Source organism: Suricata suricatta, chromosome 7, assembly GCF_006229205.1.
Source record: "Suricata suricatta isolate VVHF042 chromosome 7, meerkat_22Aug2017_6uvM2_HiC, whole genome shotgun sequence".
Taxonomy (NCBI): Eukaryota; Metazoa; Chordata; class Mammalia; order Carnivora; family Herpestidae; genus Suricata; species Suricata suricatta.
The window spans coordinates 23,013,775-23,029,815 of NC_043706.1; the positions used below are offsets into that span (position 1 = coordinate 23,013,775).

A 16,041-nucleotide genomic window follows, 5' to 3' on the forward strand; every position below is an offset into this window, starting at 1 on the left:
GAAGCCATCTCACCCAGGGCTCTTACTCATTGGGAGATTTTTGATAAATGATTTGATTTCTTTACTTCTTATGATGTGTCTGTTCAGATTTTCTATCTCTTTCCGTTTGAATTTTGATGCACATTCTACAGGGCTCAAACTCACAAGTTGTGAGATCATGACCTGAGCCGAAGTTGGATGCTTGATGGACTGAACCACCCAGGTGCCCCAGGAAACTGTATTTCTACTGAGAGACACAAAAGAATGCATTCATAAATTAAAAGAAGAGCCCTGTCCTTGAATAGGAAGAAACAAAAGAAGACAGGTGTTCATTCTTCCTAAGAGAATCCACAAATCTACTGTGACCCTGATGAAATAAAAATATTTTGGAGAATTTTATACTAAAATTCATATGAAAATAGCCAGGAAAATTTTGAGAAGAAAAAAAAAATGAGTGGAGGTTGGTCTTAACAAATAGTAAGACACATTTTAAAGCTATTTACTTAACAGGTTGATCCTCACATGTGAATAAGAAGATAGATCACTAAAATAGACTAGGGAACCTAGAAACAAATGCAGATAGCTATACAAACTGAGCTAGGTGATATTTAACATCAGTAGAGAAAAGATGAATTATTGAATAACTGCTACTGGGGGCCCATGGGTGGCTCAGTCAGTTAGACATCCAACTTTGGCTCAGATCATGATCTCAGAGTTCGTGAGTTCGTGCCCTGGGTTGGGCTCTGTGCTGACAGCTCAGAGCCAAGAGCCTGCTTTGGATTCTGTGTCTCTCTCTTTCCTGGCCCCTCCTCCCTTCTCTCTCTCTCTCTCTTTCTCTCTCTCTCTCTCTCAAAAATACATAAACATTAAAATTTTAAAATAAAGCTACTACTTTTTAGGAAGAAATACTTTTGGGAAATACTTTTAGGAAGAAATACAGCTCTTCCCTGACTCTAATTCTCAGATAAAGTTCCAGAGAGATCGAAAATTTAACCTCAAAATTGAAAGCAAAAGAGACTAGAAAAAAGCAGAGTACAGGGAAAAAATAAGATTGGGGAAGACTTGGATTAAGGAAGAAACAAAGATTAAAAGCCATGCATGAATTTACCTAAAAGACATTAAAAAAATTTACTTGCAAAAAATCCACCATATCTTCATGGCAAGAATATATATATATAAACAAAACCAAAAGAAAACAAACAGGGAACAATACTTCCAACACCTATGAAACCTCTGACACCTATGCCTTGGAGGGCACTGTGACAGTATCTATCAACATTCTCAAAGCAAATAATTTTGACCTAAGAACTGTACTTTTACAACTTTTCCCATACTCTCATGTGTATGTACATATTTTGCCAAAGTACTATTTGCAACAAGAAGAGATCAGAAATAACCCACATGTTCTATATAAAGGGGACATATCCAAACATATTAATATATTTTACATTACTAATACATTATGTACATCCATAATCTGTGTTATTGGTGCAGCTCTTACAAATATTGGGGTAGCTCTTTGCACACTGATATAAACCAATCTCCAAAATATGAGATTTAAAAACAAAAAAGGTCCAGAACTGTGTGAAAAGCAAGCTTCTCTTGGGTCAATGGAGGGAGGTGGGAAGAGTATGCTTTAATACATGCATAAACCATTTCTGGAAGGAAACATGAGACACCAGTAACACTGTTGTCTCTGGAGTCAGGGATTAGCAGACCAGAGGTTTTGCTTGCTTTTCATTGTATATTCTTTTATCCATTTTCATCATGTACTTTTATTACTTTTCCAATTAAAGACAGTTAATAAAAAATCAAGGAAAACAAGTTGGAAGCAGGAAATCTTTACCTTTAAAAAATAAAGGAAATTAAAGTAGAAAGATAAAATGGAAAGCAAACAACAGACATTGAAGCAATTTGATATACTCGAAGAGTGTGGCAATACAGAGCTCTAAAACCAAATATGACTGATAAAACAGGAAAAATAACAGGAGACTAAGAAAGGAGGGGAAAAGATGACTGCTGGAAGCAGACAGAGCTGCTTCCTCTGTGCATCTATAGGCTGGAAACAGGTCCCCTCCAAGGACGCCTGAAGCTGAGCCAATCACACAGGGTCCAGGCAAAGTCCAGAAACAGAAAAAGGCAGTAAGGATTGGGGGAGTCCAGGCTTGGCGGTAGGACCAGTGTGTGGTAGGGAAAGTCCTCCAGGTCCACTCTCTCTAGCACTGGTGCTGTAGTTTGGAGAATGATGGTTGAGTACAGGGTGTAAATTAAAGATCATGCCCTTAGAGCATCCTGTTCCCATGGAGACAGTGGGCTTGGACAAGTTGTTGGAGTCGTGGTCTGGGCAGACAACCAAAATTTGGCTCTTTTTAATGTTTCTTTGTCGAATTTCTTATTTTGTTCTTGTTTTGTTTTCCTGATACTGTTAAATCATTTATGTTTTCTTGTAGTTCTCTGAGCCTCTATAGAACAATTACTTTGAATTCTTCAGCAACTTCTACATCTCTGCTTCTTTGGGGACAGTACTAGAAGTTTACCATATTCCTTTGGTGGAGACATGTTCCTTGATTCTTCATGATCCCTGTAGCCTTGTGTAAGTGTCTGAAGCAGTCACCTTTTCTACACGTTGTAGACTGATCTCAGTAAGGGAAGCTTTCACCTGTGGATGGGAGCATGCAGGAGTGTGCTATGACCTTGGGTCTAATGTTTGGGGGGCACATGGCAGCACTGGGTCTGAGGGTGCACAATGTCTCTTTGGCTCAGGCCACTGGGGTCCCCAACATTAACAACTCTATGGTCCTGGGTGAGGACTTCAGAGCATCTGCAGTGGCTGCAAGAGCTGTCTGTGACTTCAGCAGCACTTCTAGCTAGCAGGGACCTCAGCAGGCAGTGGTGTGGCCAGAACCATTAAGTGTGCACACACCCAGCTGTGGGGGTCAGCTGCAGGTGTTTATGCGGGGGGGGGGGGGGGGGGGGGGGGGGGGGGGGGGGGGGCGGGCCTCCTCTGGCTATTGATATGCTCACCTGTGGCTTCACATTCTTCCCCCATCCCCATCCCCAGGCCATGTACACTATCATGTGATAGGCATCATCCTGGTGGCATACAGATGAGAGGCTAGCCCTGAGCATGGGCACAGTTCGGGAGGAGTTTGTCAGCAGGGAGAGGATTCTAGGGTCTTGTACTCGTGCAGAGTTCCAAGACGGGTGCAGGCATGGCCCCAGGGCTCTAGCAGAGCTGAGGACGGATTCACGTGACTCCTATCTTACACTTGCACAGCGCTGTAACCATGGAGACCTTGGATGGCTGTCATTGTGGTTCTGGTGACAGGGGCAGGGTGGGGAGGGGATGAATGTCAGTGAACAAATGTGATTACTTGTGGAGTAAAAGTTGGCAAAATCTGCAGGGGGTCTGAAGTAGCTGTGCTGGCCATTGGCTTTGCAATGGCAGTTTGCGGAATTTATCTGCAGATTGGGTCTCTGTAAGCTGCATGGGTGGTAGTCAAGCCACTGCTCTTTCTTCTTGTTCCTAGCCAGCTCTATGGTTTCAAGTTTGCCAGTCTGGTTGGGGTGATACTGAAGCAAGTCACTCACACAGTGCCCCAAGAGGCTGGGAAAACTTGTCACTCACCCTGCTCCTCTTTCCTGGTGAGAGGACATCTTTCTAGCTGGCAAGTTCCTTCTTGATGCTTCCTTCTTGATGCAGCGTCAGCCTGGGGGATGGGATGATACAAGCTGCGGGGGACCAGCCCACGCACCCCAGTTGAAAGGTCCCTGGAGTAGGGGGTTGGTGTCGACGCAATATCTATAAGGAAAGAAGACAGACAAGACAGACAACGTGAATGGTGGTAATACCACACCTTTACTGAGATAGTCACTGTCTTATATATCATGGGTGGTGTTAAGATTTAATAGATGGAGGCAGCGATGGGAGGAAAGAAAAGACCAGGTTATGGAGCCAAGAAAGCCTTTATTGGGATCTGCGATTCCCGGGCGAGGTCCCATGACCCCGGGAGTGGGGAGTCAGGGAAGTCGTGCCTGATAGGCGATGGGCAGAAGGTTTTATGGGTGAGGCGGTTCTGGGTTTGATCTTGGGAGGGCAGATTATCAAATAAGGGCATTTCAGGGACGTGGTGGGATGGAGTAGGTTGCCTCCTCTGTCAGGGTGATGGGAAGCTGGAGCTTCATGATTGGCTGTTTCCAAATGGGGCAGAACATCCCAGGTCTGCAGGTGAGGGGCGGGGGTCGTCTGTGCACGTGTTCTCCTCCAGCCTCCAGAGAAATGGTCTCTAGGTCACCACCTTAAGGTGACTCTTACAGGTGGTTACATTTTTTTCTCCAATGATTACATAGTTCAAGGTCCTTGAAGTAAAGACATGCTCCAGAAAAGGTCATTCTTATCAGGACAGTAGTAAATAACAGGAACAATCAAGTCATTACAAGAGAGGAATTCCCTAATAATAGTCTGGTTTTAAGCATAAGATGAGCCTGAAGAATTCTATGAGGAGATATACATTCCTTAAGGCCCTTCATCAGTTATTCAAGGGTAAGATGCTTATCCATTAACAAGCAAATCTTTGGCAGAGGATTGTGTTCACTCCCAACAGCAGACAAACAGCCAGAAAATAAAGTAAGGGAAGGTCACTGACCGACCCAAGATGATTCAAAGCCCAAAAGTATATGCCTCTTTGCAAAGCAATGAGAAAATCATAGGATGAACAGAGGCCACATGTGAGGCCCAGGAGGCCAAATATTGTTTGAGGGTTTTTGTTTTTTTTTTTTTTTTTACCTACTGGGCCCCAGCACAAGCAAATGAAATTTTTGATTATTCTCAGTTATTTTTGTTACAATGTGTTGCTAAACTTTCTAAATGGACCTTAGAGGACTCTCAGAACTGTTTTGTGTGTGTGTGTGTGTGTGTGTGTGTGTGTGTGCATAGTTGTCCAATCACCAGTCTCATGGGATGATGGGGAACCTGGGTTCTCCATCACCATTTTTTCTGCAACTATTGTTTCTTAGTATGTGGTGAGTCCCTTCTTCCCACTGCTTTCAAGTCGCTCTCATCCTTGCACCGGGGCCGTGGTAACCCCATCCACCTTGTTCCTATTGTAGTACATGTGCTGCTGAAGTGAGCTCTCAGGAGTCTGTCTTTTGATAGTTCGATTATAACGCGGTGTGGGTCTCTTTAAGTTTATTGAACTTGGGTTTCATGGTTCTTCTTGGATGTGTTTCTTTTCATATCTTTATTCAAATCGAGGAAGTTTTCAACGATTATTTCTTCAAATAATCACTTTGCCCTCGTCTCTCTCTCCTGGGACTCCCACACGTGAATAATGATCCGTCTGAGTGCACCCCGCATGTCCTGTAGTCTCAGTTCAGTTTTCTTTAGTCTTTTTTCTTTTTATTCCTCAGACTTGAGAATGTCAATTGCTTCTTCCACCTGCTCAAAGATGTTCTGATTCTCTTTCGTGGATTTTTCATTTCAGTTATTGTAGTTTTCAGCTTGTGGATTGCTTTTTAAATTTTCTTTCTCTTTGTTGATATTTACACCTTGTTCATACTTCACTTTCCCTGACTGTGTCTAAATCTTCTTTTAGCTCTTTGACCATCTTCAAGACAATTGGTTTAAGGTCTTTGTCTAGTAAACTTGCCTCTGGTCTTTCCCAGAGACGGTGTCTGTTCATTTTGTTTTTCCTTTGAATGCGCCATACTTTCCTGTTTCTTTATATGCCTTGGGATTCTTTTTTTTGAAAACTAAATATTTGAATCTTATCATGTGTTAAATATGGAACTCAGATTCTCCCCTTGCTGGTCTTCTCAGGCCTTTTCTGAGCTTGCGCCTTTCCCTGGGCATGTGCTGTAACTTTTTAAAAAGAAATCAAAATTAGTTTCTTAATCAAAGGCCATGTACTACTATAAGGAGCCATTATTCCCATGTTACAGATGAGGAAACTGAGAGGTAGAATAGCCAACACCTTTCCCATTGAAGGTTTTACCCCTGTTCTGTGTTAGGCACCACCCAGTCTAAACTGATGATCTTGGCTGCCGTGTTCTTTGGACAGGGGCTAGTTCTGTGGGGACCACAGGATACAAGGCAATCTCAGCCACAGCAGATAGTGTACATTAGCTAACTTAGGTGGGAAGCTTGGGCCCCTGTGGATTGCGCTTCCTGAGGGCAGGTGCCCTACTTGCCAATGCCTTCAGTCCGGAAAGAAGACCCTATCCTCAGATGCTCGGCATGGGTAATAGCAGGGGCTCCGCGTTTGTGGAGAGGATAATGCAGTCTCCCACTTCAGGAACACAAGAGTCCGCTGGGACCAGAGATGGCAGTGAAGGTCTGGTAGTCCTGCCAACCATCAGGCCCGTCTCACAGCGGTGATGCCCTTGAGATCTTCATCGCCTCACTGCTCTTCCTTTCATTCCTGGCTCTTCTTCCAACCTTTTCAGCGAGCCCTCTCACATTTTCTTCACTCTATAATCGAAACTTCCATTGTCCTCAGCATTCTGCACTGCTTCCTCCCCAAAGGGAGCTGTATCTCCTTGCTCTCATTGAGGGAACTGCTTCCCTTGCAGCCCTCTGGAGCAAGTTCTGCTAAATCTTCCATATTTATTCCCCTGTCTCATGAGCTTATAGGGAATATCAGCTTTCTGTCTCTTCTTATTATCCCCTTCAGGCCATTCCTTACCTTCCTTTAAGCACCGCTCTCATCCCTTGAGGTATACACTACTCAGCAACACCCAACCAATCTTCTCCTTAGGCTGCTTCCCTCCTCCTCAAGTCACTGTCCATGTGGGGCTCTGCAGTAAAAAAAAAATCACAAGGTGAAGTAGGGGTCCATAATGGAAAGCCCAGAATGCCCTCATAGAAACACGGCATCAAAATAGAGCCTTTAAATGTAATGTTGCCACTCTGCTGAGCCCAGAGAGCCATGAAAAAGAGAACAATCAAATGGAAAAATTTCTACAGCATCAAGATTTGTCTGTCACTAAAATTTCACTCTATCATCAATATTTTATACAAATCCTAGGACACAGATGTTCATAATTCTAATGGAAAATGAAATGTGTTAGTTGGCATTGAGACTAATAGAGATTGAGTCTAACAAGGCCTTTCAGTCACCCAGAATTTATGAAGCATATACATCGTAGAAAACTATTGAAGGAGAACAATGCTGACTGATTTTTAAGGAACCTTTGAACTCTAGCAGAGACCTCAGGTTGGAGAAAACTTCACTACCCTCACCAGGGCACAGAACCACTCAGCACGACTCCAGGCTATCCATAACCCTTTCCACTTTGGGATGTTTGATGCTATTACAACAAGGAGAAAATGAACAATATGTTAGTGTTCAGAACACACATAAAACTTGAATTGCTTTTTAAATATGACACCTTTACCAAGAATGGGTCATGTGAACTTCCAGGTATATATGGGTTACATTTTTTAAGGCTTACCAGATGAGATTTTGGATTTAAGATACAGTGTTCAGCCATATCTTGGATTAAAATAATCACTGTAAGCCCAATCCAAGAATGCATCTTCACCACCATATTATTGGATTTAAAGCACTCCAGACACAAGTGTGTTGGGGTCCAGTAGGCAATAATAACCCTCAAACAATATTTTGCTTCTTGGGCCGCACATGTGGCTTCTGTTCATCCTATGATTTACTTTATTTTCTGGCTCTTTGTCTACTGTAGGGAGTGAACATAATCCTCTCCCAAAAGATTTGCTTAAGGTTGTAGGGAGTGAACATAAACCTCTCCCAAAAGATTTGCTTAAGGATAAGCATCCCACCCTTGAATAACTGATGAAGGGCCTTAAGGAATGTACATCTCCTCATAGAATTCTTCAGGCTCATCATATGTTTAGAACCAGACTATTATTGGGGGATTCTTCTTTTTACAATGACTTAAACCTGTTACTTACTGATAAGAATAACCTTCCCGGGAGCATGTCTTTACTTCAGGGACCTTGAACTATGTAATCCTTAAAGAAATGATGTAATCACCCAGGGTGTATAAGACCCTGGCTATCTTAATAAATGTGGCCTTTTTACCAACCGCCATCCAGCTGTCTGTCTTGTTCGTCTTGTCCGTCTTCTTTCTTAGAGATATTTTCGTCGACACCAACCCCCTACTCGGGACCTTTCGGCTGTGGTGTGTGGGCTGGTCCCCCGCACAACTGGATCAGATACTAATCATTACAGATTGGAACAACCACCAGAAAAACAAATGGGATATGTAGAGACTTCACCAGAGTTAGAATCAAAATTTTAAGGCAAACTCATGGTTTGGGAGTCGACTTTTAACATTAGATATGTTTGTGAAATAGAACTGGTTTTCTCAGGTTTAGGGTACAGGACTTTTCAGTGCTAAAACCAGGAGAGATCCAGGAAAATGCACTGATGATAGAAATACAGAGCATACAAAATAATAATAATAATACATACAAAACATACTCATAAATACGAATTGGCCACTAATCTAAAAGATGCTTTTATGAAATTATCAGGTAGAAGTTGACTTTTAATCTAATTTCAAAGTACATGTAACTTTATAAGAAATTAAGAAATTTTTCTAGAATGGCAAAGGAAGTTGGATAAAATAAACAGGAAAGACTGCTTCATGTTTACATTCAGACTGGACAGGCTGCTAAAGCGTTCCCTCCACCAGATGATACCAGAGCCAGGCTTGGAAAATCAGAAGTGACTGGGTCAGGTCAGTCCCGGAGAACTGAGAACAGAGAATGGAGAATCAGTCCTGGATTTCATCACAAACCAAATGGACTAAGTTCTCACATTTGTCAAAGTTAATCAGGGCTGGAGAGAAAGGAAAGGAAAGGAAGGGAAAGAAAAGGAGAGGAGAGGACAGGAGAGAAGAGGAGAGGAGAGGAAAGAGGAGGAGAGGGGAGGGGAGGGAAGGGTAGGGAAGGGAAGGAAGGGAAAAGGGAAGGAAAGAAAAGAAAAGAAAGGAAAAGAAAAGAAAAGAAGAGAAAAAAGAAAAGAAAGAAACCATGACCATCTTCCTGGAACAAGTTCAACACACAGAGGTCAGACCCAGGCACCAGGGTATATGTGGAAATCCTGAAATGAAGCAGGTAAGCCTCACCTTCTTGAAGTTGGACCCCTGATGTGGTAGTGGGGATAAGACGTTTCCTAGGAGGTGTTTAAAACAATAATGCATTAATAGAAAATTTGTGTATGCTAAAGCCACCAGATTAGGAGACAATGGCCTTTGAAAAGATGGTTTACTACTCACAACTTCCGAGGAGGAGGGGGCATGACACACCATGAGGGGAAGCACCAGGGTTGATCTGGAGGCAGATGGAGAGCGGAGAGCTGTGGGCAAGAGTCTTTGTTGTGGTTTCCATGGGAAGGAATTGGTGAGCCGGACGCCCAGTGTGTCACGCCAGCCTTCTCAGATTTCAAGGGTTGGAACCGTCTCCCAGTGTGCTCTAGGTGTGGCAGCATGGGTCATTTAGTGGCCAAAGGCCCCTGGAAATCAGCACAACTTCCCCTCATCTTGCTAGACACAGGGACCCTTAAGCCAGTATCTTTGCTCCCTGGTCTGCAAAGACAAATGTTGGAAATGCTCAGAGAGTGTCTTCAGAAGTCCTGGGCACTGGGCATCTGGGCGGCTCAGTCAGTTAAGCGTCCGGTTTTGGCTCAGGTCATGATCTCACAGTTTGTGAGTTCGAGCCCCACGTCAAGCTCTGTGCAGAAAACTGAGCCTGGAGCCTGCTTCAGATTCTGTGTCTTCCTCCTCCCGCTCTCTCTGCCCCTCCCCTCTTCACGTTCTGTCTCTCTCTCAAAAATAAATAAACATTAGAGTCCTGGGCAGGAATCCTGATCAACTGGAAGGAGAAAAGACAGCAATAGGATTAGGGATAAGGCAAAGCCCCTCTGGGAGATACAGTAACTGTGCTCTCTTCCTGCCAGAGGCTCACAAAAACCCAACAAGAGAAGAGCATAAAATTGCATATATGTAACCTTCCCTCCTTCTCTCTCATGCCACCTCCTCCTTATACATCAATGCCTGGTTCTTTGGGTCTATTTTGTACAGAATCCAAGTGCTAAGAAAACGAGAAAATGATAGAATCCAGAAAGGTCCAATGGATAGACAGAATAAAGAGATGGGCAGAGAGGGGGGAGGGGAAGAGGGAGGGGGCCAGGTGGGCTGGGCATCAGAGGCGGGGTCCATGGGAAGCTCTGATGGAAGGCATGAGCATGAGGGGAGAGAAAGATGAGGAAATAGAACCTTTTGTAGATCTGTGCTGTGTCTAAAAATTGTTTCCTCTTTCAAGTTCCCTCAAGAGACTAAATACAGATCTGGACTCCTCTCAACCATACTTTTACGTCAGCCTGTTATTTCTTGGAAGGCAGCACCATGCCAGGACTGGGCCATATTGGGATCCCATGTTTATATGGATTACATTGTACTGAGCCATGTTTTCATAAACTGTAGTCAGTGATGATTTTGCTGCCGTTAAATTTTTACAGCAAAGCAGAAAAAGTATTTTTGGCTTTTGTGTTTTGGGAAAAAGAGAAGTCTGGGTATCACCCCTAAGGCTGGTGAATGCTCTGATTTCATTTCCCTTCCCAACTATGCAAGCCTAGACCTTTCTATTCTGATCTCAAGCTTGGTGAACAGGACCTTTTTTTTTCTTTCTGAGGAAACATCCACACGATGCCAGACAATTTGGAAGAAAAGTAAAACCTCAACAGTCCGAGGTGTGGTCCATGGTTTGTGAAATGACCAAAAGGGGTGGCTTGGCCCACTTTCTCTGTTACATTCCACTGTTTCAGGTTTAAGACGGAGCAGAGAGTCTTTGTGACTTTTCTCAGCTGAGAGAGAGTCGGGCTTGCTTTGAGTGGCAATAGTGTCACGCCATATGGAACTTAACTTGTGGCAAATGGGATGGCTAGTTGATGAATTCAGGACAGGAGGCCTCCTGAAGGAGACAGTGCAAATGAAAAAGAAAATGCACCAGAGCCCACGTGCCCCTAGTGCAGCGGGGAAGCCACTCTCTGGCATCTCTGATGGAAAACCTCTGTTGAAAAAGAGACACCCCCTGCAGCAGTTTAGTCAAAAGACTAGCTGCTTGCTACTTTTTATTTTTAACTCTGAGGGGATCAGTTAGAGCCTTCAGATGCCATCCCCAAAGGTCCTGGTCTGAGCCTGCTGACTCAGGAGAGGCAGAGAGCAGGCCCTCCAGGGGCCTCAGTGCTTCTCCTTAATTGGTTTGAAAAATTGCAGCTGGATATCAGCGGCCTCCGCTCTCAGGCTGGGTCAGGAGCCCAGAGGGATGGACGGAGGATGGCAGCCTGGCCTCCCGCCTGGCAGAGCCCCTCCACGTACTTTCCTGCGGTCACCTTCTCTTCCTCCCCTGATGTGTGTTTCTGGGACCTCTCCCCCAAACTTCCTTGTGACACAGCCTCTTCTCATCTGTGCTGACATTTCTGGAAGCACTTCCTGCCTGTGCCTGCAGGCTCCACGTCCTTAGTGAGAAGATTCCTCTTCCTGTACCTCCGCCCCAGGCCCCAACCTGCAGCTGCTTCTGTTATTACCTTTGAGTTAAAAGCCCGCTTCTGGTTTTTCCTCCAGCATTTATCCTTTTGGGTTTTTTGTTTGTTTGTTTGTTTGTTTGTTTTTATTTATTGAGAGAGAGAGAGCAAGTAGGGAAGGGGCTGAGAGAGAAGGAGACAGAATCCCAAGCAGGCTCTGCACAGATGGGGGACTCAAGCTCATGAGCGGTGAAATCGTGATCTGAGCTGAAGTCTGGAGTCAGACACTTAAACGGCTGAGCCACCGAGGCGCCCCTACCCTGTGGTCTTAAACTGCACCCTTTCCGGCTCCAGTGTGCCCAAAGCGCAAGCATCTTGGGGCGGCAGGACACTCACAAGGGTGGGAGAGACTCTGGCTCGCAGAAATAAGAGCTGCGCGTGCTACAGCCTCGGTTTCCTCGACTGTAAATGAAGAGGGTTACGGAAGTAGGCTACATTGAGGTTTTTACTTTTTGTTAGTACAATGGAAAGTTATTGAAAATTTTAAAATACAGACTCAGCATGATCTGATTTACACACTTAGAAGATTTATGTTTGAAAGAGTCTGATGTTGGTTTGGAGAGGGGGTGAGAAGATAAGCCTGGAGGCAGGGAAAACGGCAAGGTTTATTCACTAGGGTTACTAGAGATGAGGATTGAAACCTCATGTCCACACCGAAACGTGTACAGCGATGGTCACGTATCACTCTTCACAATCGCTTCAAAGTGGAAACAACCCTAAAGTCCACCAACCGATGAATAGAAAAATAAAACATATTTTACAGTGGGATGTTATTTGGCCACAAAAGAAATAAGATGCTGATGCTGACAGGTGCTACAGGGAAGACGGAGCTTGAAAACATTATGTTGAGTTAAAGAAGCCAGTCACGCAAGATCATGTAACGTGTGATTCCATTTATATGAAGTGCCTGCAACAGGCACATCTAGAGAGACATCGAGTAGCCTTGCAGGTGTCCGGAGAGGCCAGCAGGGGGATGGGGTGTCACTGCTGAGGGTGTGGGAGGCGACATGTTCCAGAATTAGACAATGGCGATGGTTGTATGACTTTGTGAATAAACACTAGTGAATTGTACACTTTAAAATAATTAAATTTAAATTACATTAGATTAAAATAATTTTTTAAAAAGAGATGGCGGGAGCTGGAACAAAGTGGTAATGGGGACAGAGTAGGTTTGAGAATATTTTTTATTTTAATTTTACTTATGTTATTATTTTATTTTATATTTTATTTTATTTTATTTTTTATTTTAGAGAGAAACCACGAGTAGGGGAGAGGACCAAAGGAAGAGAGAGAGAGTCTTAAGTAGGATCCATGCTCAGTGTGGACCCCTCCACAGGCTCCATCCCACCACTCTGGGATCCCAACCTGAGCAGGGATCAAGGGTCAGACACTCAACCGACTGAATCTCCCAGGTGACCCAGGTTCTAGAACTTTTAAAGAAAAGGAATAGAATTTGGTGAGAGGTTGGGCATGGGGGTGTGAGAGAGAGAAAGAGAAAGTGGGAGAGAGGTAGAGTGAAAGAGAAAGGAAAAGGGAGAGAGAAAGAGAAAGAAAGGAAAAGGGAGAGAGAAAGAGAAAGAGGAAGAGAGGGAGAGAAAGATAGAAAGGGAAAGGGAGAGAGAAAAAGAGAAAGAGAGAAGAGAAAGGGAAAGGGAGAGAGAAAGAGGAAGGGAAAGGGAGAGAAAGAGATAGAAAGGGAAAGGGAGAGAGGGAATATGAAGAGAAAGGGAAAGAGGAGGCTGGCCCGCAGGTACCCAGAAGCATTCTGCCTGCAGACAGGACGCCACGAAGCAGGGCAGGTCCAGACGGGGCAGTGATGCAGTGGGAGCCATTGCCTGGGGGGAGATGTGTGAGCTGGGAAGGCCCCAGATGTGCTACCCTGAGGCGGGACTTCCTTGCAGGGGAGGGGTGTGGAGAGGACCGAGGCCTCAGTCTGCTCAGAGATGGGGATTTCCCTGCTGCTAACAGGTGAGCAGAACCAAACCCAGATTGTTGCAAAATTACCCATGCCACCATCCGGTTTGTTCCTGTGTGTTTTAGGCATGCTGAGCACTGTTCCCACCTTCTTTACCCTGGGCTCCCGTTTATCTTTGCTCTGACTACATGGTACTAAAGGTTTTCAGTCTGTGTCCTGGACAAGGACAGGGGTTCTACGCGGAGCCAAGTTCCTCACAACGGCAGGCATACAACACATGGTTATTGAACCGGATTAAAATTTTATGTAGAGTTGGTCCATCATCTTAATTATTTGGGATTTGTTTTTCCACCTCTGACGCCAGTTTTAAAGCTACAATAGGGGCGCCTGGGTGGCTCAGTCGCTTAAGCCTCCAGCTTCGGCTCAGGTCAGATCTCACGTTCGTGGGTTCAAGCCCCGCGTCGGGCTCTGTGCTGACGGCTAACTCAGAGCCTGGAGCCTGCTTCCGGTTCTGTGTCTCTTTCTCTCTCTGACCCTCCCCCTCTCATGCTCTGTCTCTTTCTGCTCTGTATCAAAAATAAATAAAACATTAAAAAAAATTTTATTAAAAAAAAAAAAAGCTACAATGGCCAGAACTCCCTGTGGCATTCTGAGCTTGGACCTACCAGGAGGTGGTATACGGGAGAAAGCGCAGGTGTGGAATTACTGATTGGGTTCTCAGTCTTGGTTTTGCTGCAAGCTATTGTTTCCCTTAGCTGGATTATTATTTATTATATATTTTATTTTATTTTTTATTTTTAGTAATCTATACCCAACCTAGGGTTCCAACTTACTACCTGGAGATCAAGAGTTGCAAGCACCTCTGACTGAACCAGCCAGGCACCTTTCTTAGCTGGATTATTTTATACAACCTCTAGGACTTACTCATCTATAAAATAAGGCTGAGGTATTATCTGAGAGAATGCTGGCAGATAAAACTTGAGTGGTGACGGAAATGTGCTGAGTCTGCCCTGTCCAACATGGCAGCCATTAGCCACCTAGCAACTGAGACTTTGAAATATGGTCAGTTTGACTGTTGGGAACTCAGATCTAAGACTGCTCACTAAGATATCACTTTCTTGTTTACAAAAACAATTTTTTTTAATTTTTATTTTAAAGACAGCATGTGCAAGTGGAGGAAAAAGAGAGAGAGAAAAAAATCTTAAGCAGACTATGTGCTCAGCACAGAGCCTGACACAGGGCTTGAACCATGACCCTGGGATCATGACCTGAGCAGAAATCAAGAACTGGTTGCCCAGCTGACTGAGCCACCCAGGCTCCCCTAGTATAACACTTTCTTTATGTGTTTCTATACATGCTTTCCTCTAGTCATGTTTTCAAGTTCTAATGTATGAAAATAGAAAACCCAAAGATCTTTTTGATTTTTGTTCGGACAACATGTCAACATGTTTATGACGTAATTGATGATAAAGGAAACTTTTTAGGTAAGTATTTTGGAGAACTGAGAAAAACAAGAATGCCTTAGTTTTAGTGTAAGGAGGTGAGTCATGCATCCTGGGAGAACCTGGGCAGTGCTGTGAGCAGACAAGACTTACTCAGAACCCCAGCTCCTCCAATGTGCAGACAGCCAGCCCCTATTATGCCTCTACTGCCTGGGGGTGGGAAGAGTGGGTGTCCAAGCATCTGGGGGCTGCTGTATCTGCCCAACTAGAGGGAAATGCCAATTTGGAACGCACAGACCTACTGCCACCTGTGGGCCTGTGTCCTCAGTGCATGTAAAAGGGGGGGGCCCACTTGTGCATGGAAAGGTTATGGTAGGAGTGGCTTGAGGTGGGGGCGAGACATTTGGCGATGTCTAGAGACAGTTCTGGTTGTGGCACATTGGGGTGGGAATGCTATTGGCATCTAGTGGGTAGAGGCCAGGGGTCCTGCTAAACATCCTACAATAAACAGATGAGCCCCTCCACACGCACACAATGAGGAATTCTCTGGCTGCCCCAAATCTCAGGGGTGCGAAGGCTGAGAAACTCTGATTTGTAGCAACATTCTGTCTAGAAATGCAAATCTCTATCATTGTATAGTCCTGGACTCCTAAAGCAGAGGCAAATGCTGAATAACTAAAATGGCTTATCTTCAGGAGAATGTCGTCATTTGGCTTCTCTTCATTAACTAGAGAAAAAGGGCCAGCAGCTGAGATAGTTTCCAGCTGTATTCAATTTCATGTGAGTTAGACGGGTCCCAAATGACATTAAACAATTAAGTGAAAAGAGATCAATCACAAGATATTTTTCTCATATTGATCAAAATAGTCTTACATGAGAGATATTTTCTCTCTTCACTCATTGATAATTGTGCCTTTCTTTTCCTACTGGTATATATATGCATATATTTGTATATATATTCAAATGGCTGTAACTTATCATTTTAACTTAGCTGTAAAATGCTATTATTTATACATGTAGTTAGATAATATTTACCAGATAATATTTATCAAGTATTTAATACTTTTATTCAAAACTTTCACATGGATTAATAAACTATGAGCCATCTTGCAAGATGGCATCATTCCTGTTTTACAGGGAA

General features: G+C 44.0%; 1 long non-coding RNA gene across 1 annotated transcript in view; it reads left to right on the forward strand.

Annotated features, from left to right (window-relative positions):
* Nucleotides 1–13,231: 13,231 nt before the first annotated feature.
* The window catches only part of LOC115296875, a 37,865-nt gene continuing 35,055 nt past the window's right edge, over nt 13,232–16,041 (forward strand). The window contains exon 1 of the long non-coding RNA XR_003911112.1: nt 13,232–13,511. This is a non-coding gene — a long non-coding RNA (uncharacterized LOC115296875). The remainder of the gene's footprint in view (nt 13,512–16,041) is intronic.